Here is a 17028-nt window from a genome sequence, read left to right on the forward strand (position 1 = left end):
TATTGGTATTAAGCCCCAGCTCTTACTAAAAGGAATGAATGAACCAGTGGGCCATCAGTTGAGACAACAGGGGGGTCTGGGTCCTATAAAGAAGTCACTGATATTCACTTGAAAAGACAGTGTGTATGGCTGGACAGACAAGGCTTGCATTGGTACCTGGCACCAGTATGAGTAACTCTTCTAATGGGATGGGCTGTCCTCAGGGCCCACATTGGCACCACAGGTGATTCAAAACATGGTGATTCAGAGGTACTTTATTCAGAGCCAAATGGCTTAGGAAGCATTGCCCGAATTAATGTGCTCCAATGCAGAAGCAGTTGCTTGAACTTGCAAAAGAAAGAAACAAAAGAAAGACATGAATCAGGGGGACCTGAGAGATGGCTTGGTCAGCAATGCTTGCTGTGCAGGCAAGAGGACCTCAGTTCATATCCCCTGCACCTCCATAAAAAGACGAGTGAGGATTGCCAGGTGTGGTGCCCATGACTTAGTGCCAGCACTCAAGACGCAGATCTCTGAGTCCAGACCAACCTGCTCTATATATTGAGTTTCTAGGCCAACCTGGTCTACATATGGAGTTCCAAGCCAGCCAGGGATACATAGTGAGACCCTAAAAGGCTAGGTTAGTTTTCGTTTGTTTTAAAGGATGTGGCAATATGTTCCTGTAACTCTCCAAAGCCAGTGAGACAGACAGAAGAATCCCTGGGGCTCATTGCTAGTCAGCCTAGGTAAGCCCCATTCAATAAGAGCTCCTGTCTCAAAACAGTAAGGAGGAGAGCAACTGAAGAAGAGACCCAGTTTTTGACCTCTGGCTGCTACATACACAAAGGCACCCATGTATGTATATCAACATAAATAAGGAAAGACAAAAAGGAAGGAAGAGATGAAGGAAAAGAGAAAGACATTTACCAAATAACTCAATGAGGACATTGGAAAGGTGGGTTACAAGGATGGAGAGAAGGCTCAATGACTAAGAACACTTGCTACTCCTCCAGAGGACCCGAGTTCGATTCTTAGCACCTACATGGCAGCTCACAATTAACTTTAACTCCAGTTCCAGGAATCTTTTTGTTTTGTTTTGTTTATTTGTTTTATTTGTTTGTTTGTTTTTGGAGACAGGGTTTCTCTGTATAGCCCGTATAGCCCTGGCTATCCTGGAACTCACTTTGTAGACCAGGCTGGCCTCGAACTCAGAAATCCACCTGCCTCTGCCTCCCAAGTGCTGGGATTAAAGGCGTGCACCACCACGCCCGGCCCCTATTCACTTTATTTATTTTTTTTTTTAAAGACTTTTTATTTATGTATGTATATATATATTTATGTATATATGTAAGTACACTGTAGCTGTCTTCAGACACACCAGAAGAGGGAGTCAGATCTTGTTACGGATGGTTGTGAGCCACCATGTGGTTGCTGGGATTTGAACTCTGGACCTTCGGAAGAGCAGTCGGGTGCTCTTACCCACCGAGCCATCTCACCAGCCCCCCTATTCACTTTAAATCTTGATTTACTCTCTTGCTTTACAGAGTTGACAGGTGGCTTCTCGTTGCCATTTATAAAGCAGAAGTAACAACAACACTTACTTTGCATAGTTATTGGCACAATTAAGTAAATGATCCATAAAGATTCTTAAGTTCTGACAGGCAGGAAGTGGTCACGGGTTTGTACTGTCATGGTGTGCATGGTGTTTAGCCTAATTCATCTCAGATGTCAAGGACTGTGACTCACATGACCTCAAACCTTTCATAGAGGACTCGCTTTGTAGTCTTTTACTTGATATGAAATAGACAAAAGGATCTAAGATGTCATGGAACATCATGGCTTTTACTTTTGTTACATGGTGTGTGTGTGTGCATGGGTGCTTGTGTGGGGTGTGAGGGTGCGTGCATAGATCAGAGGACAACTTATGGAAACTGATTTTCTCCCTTCTACCTCATGGATCCCAACCATCAAACTCAGTTCTTCAGACTTGTCAACGGGGACCTTTGCCCGCTGAGCCACCATGCAGGTCACTTAGTGTGGCTTTTAAATACCTTTTCCTAACAGTGCCTTTGAGAAGCTCAGTGAAAGGCAAGAGAAGTTTTACAGCCTGTCTGGGGTGTGCGTTGCATGTATTTCAGTTTCAGGAGGAATGGATCTGTGATGATGGTCTGACCGCCCCCGAACCAGTGTTTATGGGTACATAATCCAGATATGACACATGACTCACCAGGCAGTATAAGTCACTGGGACTCTGTTGAGCCAAACTGAGCCAAAACTTTTCTTTTGGCATTGCATGCCCCAAGGACTCACACTGTTCCCTCTGGCCTTTCTAAGCTCTTGTGATTGACGACACAAAAGAGTGGTGTGTGTGTGTGTGTGTGTGTGTGTGTGTGTGTGTGTGTGTGTGTTGCCTACTTGGACAAAGATCAGTTCTTTTGCTGCCTTCCTGGCTGGTATAGAAGTAGTTTAAAGAAAAGTTCAGATTCCTATACTTTACTAAATATTCAAGAATTTGGAATTGGAAAAAAAAAAAAACAGCAATAGCATTGATGAGGCTAAAGCGTGATTTAAAAAAGGGCATTACAGTATATTTGTGTATCCTTTCCTATTTAATGGTGTTTGACCCATAGGCGCTTAGTCAGTGCTTGATTTAAACAAGAGATCATTCTTCCTAGAGTGAAATACTTATTAGTGACACTACCTGTTGTGTTGGCTGAGCTTAATCCAGGATTCCACAGAACAGCTCTACTGATTCTATTGTGAAATATATCTTGGCTGATTTTAATGACTAACTATAAAAGGTCTAATAATCATAGTTTTTACCCACATGGCGGAGGGCAATGTTTTGTATTGCTTTGCTTTGAAGCAGATGTTCTCTATTGCATCTCTGGCTGGCCTCAAACTCACCCTGTAGTCTATGTTGGCCTTGAACTTGAATCCTCTTGTCTCAGCCTCCTGATGCTGGAATTACAGGCCTGGCTGTAGAGTAAAATTTCATCACTAAATTGGATGAAGGCGACAAGGCACACACACATGACTGTTCTGTCCTGGGCTCCTCAGACTGTTACTGAGGTTTGTGCTTGAGGTTTGTTTTTTGTTTGTTTGTTTGCTTTGACATATTTCAACAACACATGCCAAGGCAACTTGCTTCCCATGGGTTAAAGCTTTTCCTTCCACAGGGTCTTGTGTGAGGACAGCTTCGGTATCATCCTCACTAGAGAGCATGAGATAGAAATTAACCGGCAAATAATTTTCTTCAGCCATCAGGTTTATATTGAGAGCAAATGTAAACGGTCTAAGTAGTGAGATTGTTGCAAGAATAAGCAGCTGAACTCCTCAAGTGTGCCTCTGCCTTCTCTATACTTAACCCGGCATTTCCTAGGAGGTACTCATCCTTGCTACATTTTGCTAGTTTCCTAAGAAAGGTTACTTGATGAGTCATTGGCAGAAGTATCCAAATATAGCTTCCAGAAAATAGAATCCTGAGCCCCGGTAAAACAGAGCTTTGAAAAGGCTACAGCCTCACAGCCAAAGTGCGATCACTTCCTGCAGGAAACTATTTTCTCCTTTTCTTTAATGACAAATAGAATTGACATTAAAAGATTTTTTTTCCTTTGTGCTTTTGCTTTTGTTTTCCTAAAGATCTATTTCCTATGATACAGGAGAGCAAAATAGAAGTTGGATCATGCCATCCCTCAAAAGCAAAAACAAACAACACCCCCCAAAACCAAAAAACAAGAAATCACAAAAACAAAACCACCACCACCACCACCACCACCAACAACAACAACAAAACACCCTAACACCCCTAAAGTGATTCCTATGGGAAACTTTTTATTATTGCCCCTTTGCCCCCATCTATCACCACATACATACTCCTTCCATCAGCGTGCCCCAGACATCCCAGACTGGCATCTATTCCTGGACATGCCAAATTCACTCCCACTCCTGGGCCTTTGACCTTGTTGAGATAGTTCCTCCAGACATCACATGGCTGCTTTCCTCTGTCATTCAGGCCAGCTCAGCTGCCAGCCTCCTCCTCTGACAGACATACTCTGACTATCCATGCCAAGTAACCTGTCCTTTGTTCCTTCATCGACCCTGACTCTGTGTGGGCCTACTTTGCTCTGTTTATAGTGCTATCTATCTCCTTCTGCATTGACCCTGATTATTTTCTCTTGATCTAGGTAATGCTGAAATCTATTTCCCTTTACTGAGTGACCTGGAGTATCTAGGAGTCTAAAGTTTAGACCCAAAACCAAATGGGACCTTTGATACAGATGGCACAAAGGGGAAAACACAAACGTGGGCCAGTAGTGGTGGGGTAAGTGGAGGTCTACAGAACGCTCACTCCATGGGCCTTCACTAAGCTAAAGAGCCTTGCAAAGAGTGATTTGGGTCCTCTACCTGGCAGCTGCAATGGGACTTACAATAGAGGATCTTCGCTTTATCATGCTATCGCTGTTATTTAAAATGTCCCATTCACATGAGCTTAAAATAGCAATTCTACCTCCCAGCTCTCAGATCAGGTACAATGTGGTAGGATCTTATCTGTGACCAGAGGACTAATCTCTGTTCCAGATGAGGACATCGGGCTTGAGAAAGGTTAAACAACTTGTCCACCCCTAGTCACATCAGAGGTGGCCCTTGAACTCAGATCTCTTATGGTGGACAAGATGTAGCCTTTCTGACTCCAATACGTTTAAAAGGCTTTTGAATGGCAGTTTTTAGAATCCCCACCATTCTCTACTGTGTTACACTCAGTTTGATGTAACTAACACTGCTCCAGTCTGGCCTCTTCTCCAAGTGCTTGAGTTTTCTGGGGTTTTAAAAGTTGACTTAGTTTCATGTAGTGCCAGGAACGGACCCCAGCCTCAAGCAGGCAGGACAAGTCCCACCCCAGCCTTGAGCTTTCACTCTCTGATCCTAACCTGAATTCCTCCCACTACCTCCTGCTTTCTGTAGAGGCTCCTGCTGTGGTTCCCTCCCTTAAGTTCCAGCCTGAACATGGAAGAAACATGGGTGTTGCTTTTTTTTTTGTCTTATAAGAGTTGCAAGTATGTGGAAAAGAAACAGGAGAGAAGTCTTCCTGTGTGGAGAGACAAGAATGAACAGATGGCTGAAGGCAAAATTCTAGGAACAGCGACAAGTTTGCACGGGCCAGGAGAGGTTTTGCTGTGTAATGGACACCTCTTCCTTCTCCCCAACGCCGGGTTGGTGAAGATAGATACGGTCAGGATTGCCCCGGCATTTGCCGTTGTATCTGAGGGCTTGGTGAAGATATGGTCAGGATTGCCCCGGCATTTGCCGTTGTATCTGAGGGCTTGATGTTTTGTTTGAGGGCCTGTTCAGTCTTATTGTTTGCAAAATCTGAAAAGAGTCAAAAGGAGAAAGCAAGCCATTCTAAGAAATCCCGACTAGCTTTGTGACAGCAACTGTGACTAGAAAATCAAGTTGTCCTGTGTTTGCAAAGAAGCTCTTTCTCCTGACATTCTCTTTTGTACATATGTACAAATACATCTGTACATATGGTATGTATGTGTGTGTGTGTGTATATATATATATATGTGTGTATATATATATATATATAAATTTTTTTCTTGGCAAAGTTATGAAAATTAAATTTGATCACACTCATAAAGGGGCCTATTTTGAAGCATGTTATGGTCTAGGCCAAGTTCTGTCTGTTTCCTATATTGAAAGGAGATCCCACCCCCGACCTCTCTGGATTTTTTTTTTTAGACAAGGTTTCTCTGTATAGCCCTGGCTGTCCTGGAACTCACTTTGTAGACCAGGCTGGCCTCGAACTCAGAAATCCGCCTGCCTCTGCCTCCGGAGTGCTGGGATTAAAGGCATGCGCCACCACGCCCGGTTGTGGATTTTTTTTTGAAACAGGGTTTCCCTATCTATATAGCTCGGCCTACCCCAAAACTATGTAGACCAGGCTTCCCTCAAATTATGAGATCCACCTGCCTCAGCCTCTTGACAGCTGGGATTGAAGGCCTGCACCACAACATTCAGCTGGAAATTCTCAGTATTTGGTTCTGAATATATTCTGCAAAATGTAGTGACTCAGAGACTTTATACATCAAAAGGTTGCATTTGTTCAAGTCCTTCAAGAGAAAATGTATGTCTCTGCATTTAATTGTTCTAAATTTTAAATGACTTTGCTCTGTAATTACCATTTCACCAGACAATTAAAAACAAAAACAAACCTGAAAGATTTAAAGTGAATCTACAGTGAACAAAAATTCTTCAGATATTTAAGAGATAGGATCGGTGACCACCCGACTAAGGTACTGTTCCCAAAGGCAAAGGACCTGGTGTGCAGACTGACTTCATGACCTTCTGCCACATGCCACAGAAGAGCCGGTGCTCTTGCTGTGTGTACTTGAGTGCTCATAGTTATGAATAACCAAGTACAAAACCCAAAGTGGTTTTTATCAGTAAGAAGCATTGAACATCCCCTCTTCTGAGTCTGGCATGGTGGCACACGTACATCTTTAATCTTAGCACTCAAGAGGCAGAGGCAGGCAGATCTGAGTTCAAGGCCATTCTACCTAATCTACATAGTGCTCTAGGGCAAGCCAGGGAGGGCGATAGAGTGGGATGCTATCTGAAAGTTTACTAAATGATTAATCCCTACTTAAGGTAGGCAATTGCAGGGAGGCTGAGTGGTTTGCAGTCAGACTCATAGACTACCTATCACTCCTCTTCCCTGTGCTACTATTATCCTAGAAAATCCAGACATTCAGACTTGGACATAGACACACAACATACAACATGCCTATAGATAGCATGCTTTCCTCATGTGACTATTTTTTACAAAGCTTCCCAGATTCATCACCTCAAGATTTCTCAGGTCCTAGTGGCCATATCTATACCCCAAGTTGGTATTTCCTACCCTTTTCATGCCATGATACAACTAGACCATGCCTTCCGGATACAGAAGAGTTCCTGGATGAGGTAGCTGGCAGCTAAACTAGGAACCACTCAGGACTTGAGCATCTTAGTCTTGCTCTACTGTTCCAAGGGCTTAAGGCATCAATGCTCAGTCACACATTTTTGCCCATTTGAGGCATACCAGTGCATTCATAAATTGATATATAGTATTCATAACCTAACAATAATACTTCAGTGACAGACCACAGGTCTGGTTTTGTCTGTAATAAAGGGGACACTAAGTGGTGGTGGTGCAAACCTTTAATCCCAGGACTTGGGAGGCAGAGGCAGGCATATCTCTGAGTTCAAGACTAGCCTGGTCTAAAGAGTGAGTTCCAGGATAGCCAGAGCTACACAGAGAAACTGTCTCAAAACCATCAACAAGTATAGAGAATCCAGCAATATGGCTGCTTTGGCAAGAGATCACATCCAAAGATCTTCTATATCTATTTGATCCTGCTGGAATGCAGATATGCCCTGGATTACAGTATGATCTGGCTGGAATAAGACACATCCTTAGTGCATGCTTTTAATCCCTAACAGTTTGTTGAGTACATACACTTCAATACAGTTCAGACAATCCAGTGGAGTTCAGCTGAATGCAGTAGAGTTGAGTTTGTTTGTGGCACTTGTGCAGAGATAGTTGAAGTCAGAGAATAAGAAAGAGACAGAAGATTGTAACAAATTGCCAGAGTTAGTTTGAGGCCAAGCAGAGTAATTCAGTCAGAAGCCAAGGGAAGCCGGGTTAAACCAGTAAGCTTGGAAAGAAATTTGGGTCAGAACATCTGAGTTAAACCTCCCTGTCCCCAGCCAGAGTTCAGAAAGAGCTAGAAAGAGTATTAAGCTTCTAAGACAACAATTATATCAGGTGAATAAAAGATACATTTACAAATGTCTTAGGGTTTTTACTGCTGTGAACAGACACCATGACCAACTCAACTCTTATAAGGACAACATTTAATTGGGGCTGGCTTACAAGTTCAGAGGTTCACTCCATTATGAACAAGGTGGGAACATGGCAGGATCCAGGCAGGCCTGGTGCAGTAGGAGCTGAGAGTTCTACATCTTCATCTGAAGGCTGCTAGCAGAATACTGACTTCCAGGCATCTAGAATGGGGGTCTTAAAGCTCACACCCACAGTGACACACCTACTCCAACAAGGCCAGACCTACTCCAGCAAGGGCCACACCTTCTAATAATGCCACACCCTGAGTTAAGCATATACAAACCATCACAACATAGGAACAAAAATAACAACAAAAAATTATAAAAGGGCTAAAAAATTCATACTATCTCCAACATTATAGCTGTGATGACATCCTTGTATCACATATGACTCCTGTTTGAGGTAATGCCGGTATAAACGTATTGTCCTGTCAGCAATATAAAATAAGTATAGCAATATAATCATGGGCAGCATATAGTAACTGAAAACGGTGATAAAAATTGTTATTACTTTGTATGCTTTAATTTTAATTTTTTAATATATGCTTACATATAAAAAAAAGTCTGCTATGAAACACTGCCAGGATATTCTGGTGGTAACCTCCAATGTGTCCTGTTTCCCACATATCTGGATTGCATCAAGGCATGGAGTGACTGAACTTCGGCAGTTAGGTTTACAAAAGTACTCACACAGTGATGAGTGCAAACAGTTCTCAAAAAGCATCTCCAGACATTTAAGAGAGTGATGACTGAGGGCTGGAGAGGTGGCTCAGTGGTTAAGAGAACGCAGAGCCCCAAGGTTCTAGCCCCAGGGCTCACCATGTGGCTCACAACTGTAAACTCCAAGGTGAGTATCTGATGCCCACTTCTGGCCTCAAAAGCACCAAGTCTGTAGGTGTACTCTGTAGTGTACAGACATACAAATAGGCAAAAATATAAAGTAAGAAGCCAGGTAGTGGTGGTGGTGCACACCTTTAATCCAGCATTAGGGAAGCAGATGCAGGCAGGTCTATGGAGCTAGTTTCTGGGTGACCAGAGCTACACAGAGAAACCTTGCCTTCAAAGAGACGGGGTGGGCAGAGGAGAGGTAGGCATGACTGTACTCTGGTTTAAGACACTAAGATACAAAGGAGGAGATATCATATATCCATATACAAACTCTGAGAGAAAAAGCTGCCAATAGCGAGGAAGTTGTTTCTAGTGGGTACCGCCAACAATGTTAATCATGTTTGCCAAAGCACTTGATCAGACCTCTCTTAACCCTTTTGGTTTGGAAGGAAGCATCTGTGGAGGAGGAAACAGACGTTAATGATTTAAATGATTTACTTACGTTTAGTAATGTGGAGGCAACTTAGTTTAATCACGTGTAATCTTCATTTAAATGGACCTAACTGCATGCTAACAGTTAATTTGTAAATAATGGTTATGTTTAGCAAACAGCTCCCAACTTCTGTAACTTTGAGAATGCAGATTAGCTGTGCACAGCACTGCCTGACAGCAAGACCAGTGTGCTTTAGCTGTGCACAGCACTGCCTGACAGCAAGACCAGTGTGCTTTAGCTGTGCACAGCACTGCCTGAGAGTGTGCTTTAGCCCTCCTTCTTTGCTGTGTGTGTAACTGTTATGTAGAGTGGTGATCACCACCCAGAGACAGTCCTGCATCCTCCTAGCCATTGCTTTCTGTGGCCCTGAGTAATTGCTACCTCTCTGGAGATTGGTTTTCTCTTCTGTAAGGGAGGAGTACCATAGTCCTTGGCCTGCTCACTCGCAGAGTTTGACAGAATTACGCTGACAGGTCTCTGACTATGCTGATAAAAGACTTCATTGTGATGGTCATTTATTTCATCACTCCTTTCCAACCAAGCTGTCATTGGTGAGGATGAAAACTGTTGCCACTTCACTTCCAAGGATGTGGTTTAGTTTAGGATCTCGCACAACGCCAGGAATAGATGAGAAACACCAAGGTGAATTGTTTTCAAGGAGTCCCCTTAAAATTTGCTAGTAGTAACTAATTAAAAATAGTTCTCCAGGGCTGGGAAAATGGCTCAATCTGTAAAGTGCTTGGCTATGCAAGCGTGAGGTGCTGATTTCAGATTCTCCATATACATCTAAAAAAGCCAGGTGTGCCAGGCTTATACTAGCCAGGTGTAATCCTAGTATAGGGGAGATGGAGCCAGGAGGCAGCGGATAGAGGCTTCCACACATGCATGTGGCTGCACACCCACATATACGTACATACACATCCACTGCCCTCAGTTACCCAGCTACCTCCCATCCCCCTTTACTAAGCTTTCTTCTCACTCTAACATTTGTTTTCAAGTCACCTCCTCCACCATGGCACCTCATTTTATTTATTTACTCTTTGTGAATGTCCCTCATTATAAGGCCAGTTTGTGGGGGCAGGGACCATTCTTATTGATGTCACTGACCACAGGATCCAGCCCAGTGCCTGGCACACAATGACTATCTGTCAAACAGAGGCACTTATCTGATAAGAGCTAGTGTTAAGCCACCCGCTGGGTCGAGGGGAAACCTTTCACCAGGACTTGGCTGGTAGCGCTCACACTTCACATGTTTCTCAGGGACCAGGAGGCACAGAGGCAGCAGAAGATGGCTGGCTACCCCGCCCCCCACCTCAGTGGTGATGTCACACAGGGCATTGAGTCTAATCATTCCCACTCTTTAACAGTCCTGTAGACAGCTGTTTTTCATTACCATGATATGGTGAGGGGGGAGAGGGAGGGAGGGGATGGGGTGGGGTACCCCATCCCTGAATGAGATCAGTTTAGGGCTATCTCATATGTTCAAGTTCAGGAGAAAGTGGGTAACAGAAACTGCATTTTGGATTAAACTATTCAAATCAAGAAAGAGAAAAATGAGGGCAAGAAAGGAAAAGGAAATAAAAGGAGTACAGAAGAAAGGGAGAAGAGAGTCAAGAAGAAAGCAGACAAGAGGATACATGAAGTGGCTATGGGAGAAACAAAAGCCCAAACCAGGTAGTGAAGCAGACAGAGGAAAGGACAGATGGATCTCTGGCCTACTTGGCTTTGTGCTTGGGTAGTGCTCAGCTTGCTGTGGAAGGATGGTTGGCTGGCTGGGGGAGGGGGCTTCTCAGGCATCCTGGAGGATCATTTACATGCGGGGTGGGGGTGGGGGAGCACTCTGAGAGGCCTGGGTTAGGCCACCTCAGGACTGAGCCTCTGGATGCATCCATCATAGTTATTCAATAAGAATGTAACCCCCCAAATTTTTTCTTTTAAAATCAGGATTGTAGAGGAAAGGGAGAGAGTACTGAGTTTAAATTAAATACCTCATCTTTAATAACGGAGAGAGTATTGAGTATACTAGGCTTTAATTTCATATATTAATAGTTTTAGGGGTTTGTTTGTTTTTATTTTTTGAGACAGGGTTTCTCTGTATAGCCCAGGCTATCCTGAAGCTCACTCTGTAGACCAGGCTGGCGTCTCACAGAGATCTGCTGGCCTCTGTCTCCTGAGTGCTGGGATTACAGGTGTGTGCCAGCACTGGCCTACCCTAATAGTTCATGTTTCGTATTAAGTGTATTGGGCTTTAGCTTCCCTGTGTCTTTGCCTCAAGTCTCTCAAGTCCTAGGCAACGGGAACACAGTAAGTTCAGAACTTTGACACTTTACCTTTTGACTTCCTTTCTCTGTGTGTGTGTGTGTGTGTGTGTGTGTGTATACATATATATGCAGAATATGATGGTTTTAGATATGTAAAATGATCAAACTGATATTTAACCAAGACTTCAACAGGGGTTAGAGGATTAATTAAAGTCTTACAGTTAAAACCTGAAAAACAGTTATCCCTCTTATTTCCAAAGTCCCTTTCCTCATGGTGGTCGCATCTACAATCCCAGCACTCAGAAGGCTGAGGAAAGTGTGAGTTTCAGGACAGCCAGGGCTATGTGTTTCTGAGGTAATATGTGCATATTGTGTCTAAGTGTTAGAAATTCAGAGACTTAATCTTGGTGACTTGAGACTGGTCATAAAGGAAGAACTAACACCTGGGAAGTAGCAAACACAACAGATAAAGGCTTGGCTGTGCCTTCTTGTCTGAATGTAAGAATGGGATTGAGAAAGGCTTCCTGTAGGAACTAAGAACTTCCTGTAGGAACTGGGCGTGCCACATCTTTGACTTTTACTTGGCTGTTTATTTTTGAGACCCTGTTTCAACACCACCACCAAAAATTTGATAATAGAAGGGAATATCAAAATCAAATAACTTTCATTAGACAATATTAATGTCTAATTCCGAGTTCCTAAATGTTAAATTTATGGCCCACAAGTTTCCTCATTCACACTACAAATGGTGTCCAGAGACACAACTGACTGGCTGTCTGTGATATACTGACTGGTCAGACTCCTGGAAAAAGAAATCTCATCATTATATTTTATATATTACATACTATATCAAATTGTATTTTTTCTTACCTCTTCTGTTACTCAAGTTTTCTTACAAAGATAGGACAGAGAGACTACAGGAATGTAAACCTAAAAACCCAGACAAAAACCTCCCAATTTCCTATCATGTGTACTGCCACAGATGACTCAGCTCTTCAACGAGAAAATGTATTGTTTAAGAGCACTGTAGACAGGTGTGGTGGTAGGGATGTGGAAGCAGGAGGACCAGTTAAAGTAATCCTCAGTTTCACAAGAGTCAGCCTGGGAAAGCCAAGACTCTGTACACACACAGACAGACACACAGACACACAGAGCACTAAATGGTGGCTGTCACAACATGACTTTTGTATGCCCATCGTGCAGTAACTTGTTTTAAGTATTAATAGTAGTACTAAGAATTGAGTCAGGTATGGTGGCACATGCTTGTACTATCAGCAATCCAGAGGCAGTCTGGGAGGATCCTTGTATGTTTGAGGCCAGCAAGCACTACATAGAGACCTTGTCTCAAAAACAAAACAAGCACATAACAAAAACCCTAACCAGGGCTGAGGACAGAGCTTAATGGTTGAGGACTTGACATGGTTTTAATCCTCAGCATCCCCACTTAACAAAACCTAAACAACATATTGTATATAATAATAAAACAGCATTTCATTAAAAGATTTCGCACCTAATTTCATTTATTTCTGCACTTGTATAGAAAAGAATTAAGAACTGTATAGTGAATTTTATTTTTACTTTATATACCTGGAGGTGCTACAAATTCATCGTATTCCCAAAATACTGAGTGATTTGGAGGGTCAGTGAAGATAGTGTCTGCTGGGAATTGGCAGTCTCACATGTGGTCCTGCCATTGATGTCAGGTGTAAAAGTGAAGAAAAGGGAATCATCTTCCATAAGTCGTGGTGAAAATATCAGAAATGGTTACCACAACATCCAAAATAGAGAAATAGTTTGCGGGATGACAGCCGGCAAAAGCAGGTTGTATTTGATCTAAGAGTCAAGACAATGGAGTGGTTTATAAGAGACACGAAGTAGCGGGGTGGCAAACTGCAGTAAGCACCAGAGAAAAGGGGAAGGCCTTACTGAAATTAATCTTGTTACTGGTCTGAACTCAATTTGGCTAATAGTTTTAGTATTTTTTTTTTTAAAGCATTAGCCTATTTCAGCGGAATATATGCTTTTTCTTTGTATTATATCAGAATCTCTCTTAAACTTCTATTCCTGCGAATTTGGTTGTAAGGGTTAAGCTGGTGACTGAAAAGCTGGGAAGGCACACCCAACCAATGGGAACTCATACTGGTGATGTACTGCTTTCCAGCTCTGATTCATTGGCTGCCTAGGGTTTGTCATTCTATCCCGGCGTCGGCAAGCAGCGTGGGTCGGGTTTTCTGTGGTCGAGCTAGCTAAACTGGATTTTGGCCGCCTGCACGTGCAGTTACCTTTTGCTCATCTCTAGCTCTCCGTGAAAGCAGCTGTCACGTTTCTGATTATCCTCTAGATTTTGAAAAACCCTCGGTTCCATTAGCCCCACTGGAGGTCTTTGGAGGTGCCCGTTGAGCCCGAATCACGTGACCCCGTAACGTGCACATAAATACAATTCGGAATCCCTGCAGGGACTCGGGGACAACCCGCGAGAAGCTCTAGCTAGGCACGTGTCCCAAGGCGTGAACGGTTTGCACACGCACGTCTGCGGTATGGCCGCGGCACTCGTGTGCGCCTCGTGGGGTCGAAGGGGCAGGCTGAGTCCCCTGTGCCGGGCGCTAACCGAGACTGCACCTGGAGACCGGCGTCCGTAGGCAGGTGTAAGAGTCGGGTGCGGACGACGACGACAGCCGGGTTTGGAGAGGCCCTCTGCGCCCTAGCGCGAAGGCCGCGCGCCTGGCTCGCACCCAGGACGTCCACGCTCCCTAGGGATCGGCCCGCGGCAGCGACCTGAGGAGCAGCGCAGGGCAGTGACGTCACCGCCGCCCCTCCCCCGCCCAAGCCGCAGTTCCGGCCCTCCCACATCCGGGTCTCTCCAGCCCATGGGCCGCGCCGCAGCTGCAGGGCCGGGGGTGGGGGAAACGGCGGCGCGGGGCGGGGCGGGGCCGGGCGAGGGGCAGCGGTGTCGAGAGCGCGCGTGCGCGGGGCCGCGCTAGAGGCGGCGGCGGTGGCGGCGCTAGGGGCGGGAGCGCGCGCAGGAGCTAGAACGCCGTGGTCTCCGCGCCGGCCGGGTCCGCAGCTCGGGATCGGGTGGCTGGGGCGGGGGGAGGGGGGCCCAGGCAGGTGGGGCGGAAAGCGATGAGTCCTCGGCGCCTCCTCCGCCTCCCGCGGGCCCCGCTCTCTGCCTCCCGCTCCGACGCCCGGATGATCTGAGCCGCGAGGGCTCCGAGAGCCGGGGGCCCGGACCCAGCCCGGCTCCTCCCCTCCTCCGCCCGGGCCCGGCCGCCGTCGCGGGACCCCGTGCCCGGCCGCCGTCGCCACCGCCGCCCCGGCCGACCGAGGGACCCGCCCGCCCGCGGCTGCTCCGGGTAAGCGCGGCGCGAGGGCGAGGAAGAGGGCGAGGGCGGGCGGGCGGAGGGCCTGTGCGGCGGCGGCCAGGCCTGGGGCCTGTAAACAAGCCGGGCGTCTGCCCGGGCGATCCCGGGAGGAGACGCGACAACTCCACCCCCTGGGCGGCCTCCTCCCCGAGCCCGCGCCGGGTGGCGAGGGGTTAACACGCGGCGGGGGCGGAGGCGGGGTGTGTGCGGCGGCTGGGAGGGGGCGCGACCCTCGGCCGGGCGGGGCGGACACTGGCGGCCGCGGAACTTTCGGGGAGCCTGCAGCGGGGTCTCCCCTTGAAGCAGATCAGCCCGTGAGTTCACTGGATTTGGAGACTCACCCGCTGGGTTGAAAGTGAGGCCCCCAACTCAGTAGTGATGCCTCCATTTCATTCATTATTCCGGCTTGGAGCAAACCCATTGAAGTAAACTACAGGTTTTGCATCATTTTGGCCTGATATATTGGAGGAAAGTTCTTTATGTTAGAGTTTAGTTTAGGCTTGGCTCCCTTCTGCTTGTAGGTTGTAAACACACTCGGATCCCCTTCTTGAAAGACAGCTGGCTGTGGAGAGCCTTCTGCCAACTGGAGTTTTAGATCTTTTGCAAATTTCATCATCCAAAGTGTTTTTCTCTTTTCTCAAACACTACACGATACTTAGAAATCCACAAAGGTCAGAGTCTAAGCAATCTACGATGCCGCCCCCACCCCAAGTTTCCTGATAGTTGGAATAATGCTCCTGGTATATTTTTAACCGCGCGGTTAGAGTATAAGGAGATTGGCATTGTTTGAGAAGAATAAATGATTTTGACGTTACGAAAATGAGTAGTTTTCCACGGTTCAGAGAAAAAAACAAAAACAATCTTTTTAAACCCTGGCTTTCAGATTTCAAACATGACTACTACTGGATGGAGGAGAAGCCTGCTGAAGAATCATAGAACTTAAATGATTGTTTTCTGGGCCTTAGGATTTTAGGGTTTCTGAGGGCTCACTACATAGTGCTTGGTTCTCACCTCCCTTTAACCTTTTCTGTATTCTGGGCCTTTGCCAAAGATTATTTCTGTAGTTACAGATGAGGAAACTAAGGACCAGAAAGATAGTGAGCACACACCCACATACTTATCTTCAATACCGCCTTTATTGCCTTAATGTCTGCTTGACTGTTTAATAATTTGAAGCACAAAGCAGATCATCTTCCCAGTGCTACAGTTCTGGGCTGCATTTTTGTGTGTGTGTGTGTTTGTTTGTTTTGCATTGCTGGGGATAGATTTAGCTCGGGGCCTCTTGAATGGTGCAAGACCAAGTTCTCCTCACTTGTCTTGTATATACCTGATTGAACAGTCAGCTATGTTGGGATGACTGCTTTTAACCTAGAAGCTTACAGCAGTAATACCTTGAAATTATAATGAACTATATGTGCAAGTTTCTTCAAACATTTGTATTAATACTAAACACTTTTACATCTGGGGAGTAATTATGTTGGTGGTATCAAATATTAAGATGGATAATGTTTTATATTAGTTGTAATACATGTTTGAAAAATAGTAAAATTGGCCACTGGAAGCATCAAGTTGCTTCTTGCAGGGTTTGTGTCCCTATTTTTCACATGGAATGAATGACTACATTTCAGTATGAAGGGCTGTAGTGACCAGCCATAATTATAGTATAACCTGTTGTAAGGAATGGTGCTCTGCCAGAAATGTGCTCGAAAATATCTGTGCCCAGGGACAAGGCATTTGACCCTTTGAGCTTTGGAATCAGTAATGCCAAGGGGTAGATTACATCATCACATGTATATTTATTATTATTCTTTTGCCATTCTGTGACTGTTGAACATACCTTTAACAACTACATACCTGATAGACCTGCTACTTAGATGTTTTACCATTTTGAAGTTGTTTTTCTTTCTGGGCTCTGTTCTATTGAGTTTGTGGCCCGGCTTTAGGGAACCTTCCTGTAGTGGCCTTCACTGATCTTTCTTTCTCTTGCCATTGGGAAGCCTAGAAGATGTCCTGGGACATCTTTGGGGACAGCATGCACCTGAGACAGCATGTTTGAAGAAGCTGGGGTCCTCAGTGGTTGGATATGATGAGCATTATAAGAATACATTGTGAGCTTCTTTGTGTCTATGTGTCCGTGTGTCTGTGTATTTTGGTTCAAGCCAAGTGTTGTTGATCTTGTCTTAACTTAAACTTTTGTTTGGAAATTCACCTAATATCT

At 45.1% G+C, this 17028-nt stretch overlaps 1 protein-coding gene across 2 annotated transcripts in view; it reads left to right on the plus strand.

Annotated features, from left to right (window-relative positions):
- The first annotated feature begins 14380 nt into the window (after positions 1-14380).
- Ppm1a (protein phosphatase 1A, magnesium dependent, alpha isoform) overlaps positions 14381-17028 on the plus strand; it is a 38609-nt gene continuing 35961 nt past the window's right edge. The window contains exon 1 of one of the 2 annotated variants that reach the window (NM_008910.3): positions 14381-14801. The gene's annotated coding sequence lies outside the window, so the exon portion shown is untranslated. Of the gene's footprint in view, positions 14802-15071; positions 15125-17028 lie in introns of those variants that run through there. The other variant, XM_006515603.3, reaches the window with a different exon arrangement.

The sequence above is a fragment of the Mus musculus genome, chromosome 12 (assembly GCF_000001635.26).
Source record: "Mus musculus strain C57BL/6J chromosome 12, GRCm38.p6 C57BL/6J".
In the NCBI taxonomy this organism is placed as follows: Eukaryota; Metazoa; Chordata; class Mammalia; order Rodentia; family Muridae; genus Mus; species Mus musculus.